The sequence below is a fragment of the Neomonachus schauinslandi genome, unplaced genomic scaffold, assembly GCF_002201575.2.
Source record: "Neomonachus schauinslandi unplaced genomic scaffold, ASM220157v2 HiC_scaffold_6603, whole genome shotgun sequence".
NCBI lineage: Eukaryota > Metazoa > Chordata > Mammalia > Carnivora > Phocidae > Neomonachus > Neomonachus schauinslandi.
The window spans coordinates 1-1,367 of NW_025415291.1; the positions used below are offsets into that span (position 1 = coordinate 1).

The 1,367-nt window shown below is 38.8% G+C and overlaps 1 pseudogene; it reads right to left on the bottom strand.

Annotated features, from left to right (window-relative positions):
• Positions 1–9: 9 nt before the first annotated feature.
• LOC123324016 lies at positions 10–518 on the bottom strand (annotated as a pseudogene).
• Positions 519–1,367: the final 849 nt, after the last annotated feature.

Here is a 1,367-nt window from a genome sequence, read left to right on the forward strand (position 1 = left end):
TGTTCCTATAAAGCTAGAAATTGTAGTGATCTGAAGGCTGTTCTCCAAAATGGATGTAACTCCATTTCTACTGAAAACTCTTATCCATGCTTTGATGTTTGGTCCTAACAAACACAAACAAGGTACAGTAATAAAGGTAGACAAAATAATTGCAAATAAAAATGTTTCCAACACCAACTCTATGAGTGGTGCTCCATATAGAACAAAAATTACGTGAAAGAAGAAACATGACATAAGAAAGTAGATACAGCATTTCAAAAACCTGGTTACCTTGTATGATAATGAACTTCTTTTAGAGGATGCATTTGGTTTCACTGCTAAATATAATACTAGATTGATGGCAGTTACAAAAACAGAACAGACGCACAACCATGTCAAGTGTGTTTCCAATATTGAGAAGTTCTCCAAGAAGAATGATGGAATGAAGATGCTTAGGATAATTGAAATATGCACAAAAGATGGGTATACAGTAGTCTCTTGATATCAGTATCTTTCACGGTGTTTTCTTGAGAGGCTATCTAATGCTCCCGCCAGTGGAAGAGAAGTGGGGGTTACTACCTCCCACCATCAGGTACGACTCACTGCCCTGGCCATCGCCTGTATCATGGTTTTTATAACTGTATCCCCCATCAGTGGATATTTAAGCTGTTTATAGCCTTTTGCTATTGTATACAATGTTTTTTTAAAAAAGATCCCTATGCACACATCTTTATAAGATAAATTTCTAGAAATAAAATTGATAAGGCAAAGGGTAGTCATGGTAGTCTTTAAATAGGAAGCATCCCTGATATGACTGAACTGTAAAATTTTACCTGTACACACAGTTTTTCAGTCATAAATCCAACGTGTGATGATGTGCAGTTGTCCCTATCAGAGTTGATGCTAGCTGCAACCCTACACCCTAAGGCTCCTTCTGCTCAATTCTCTAGTCCCCTTTTCTATGGGATCCACCTGCCATCTTGCTGTGACCTCAAACACAATCAGGAAGAGTCCCTGTGACAGAGAGAGTAAGAACACAAGCTAAAACAGACAAATAGCAACAGAGGGAGAATATATATAAAACCACTAATTGGTTGCCAGAAAATTTACAAAATAGTTCTCCTCTTCACAGAAGGAGGAAAGAACACTGGACTCAGAGTCAGGAGACCTAGGTCCTAGGTTCTAGCCCTCCCTTTGCCAAACCAAGGGGTTGGATAAGGTAGTTTTCCCTTTGCCTCAGTTCCCTCATTTGTAAAATGAAGGGGCAGACCTAAATTATTCTCTCTAAAGTCCTTCTCTCTCTGATATTCCAAATTTCTATGACTCAAGCAGTTTGTAAAGCAGTATATCCAGAGTGGTGAAATCATGAGTCCAGCCACATAGCCGTA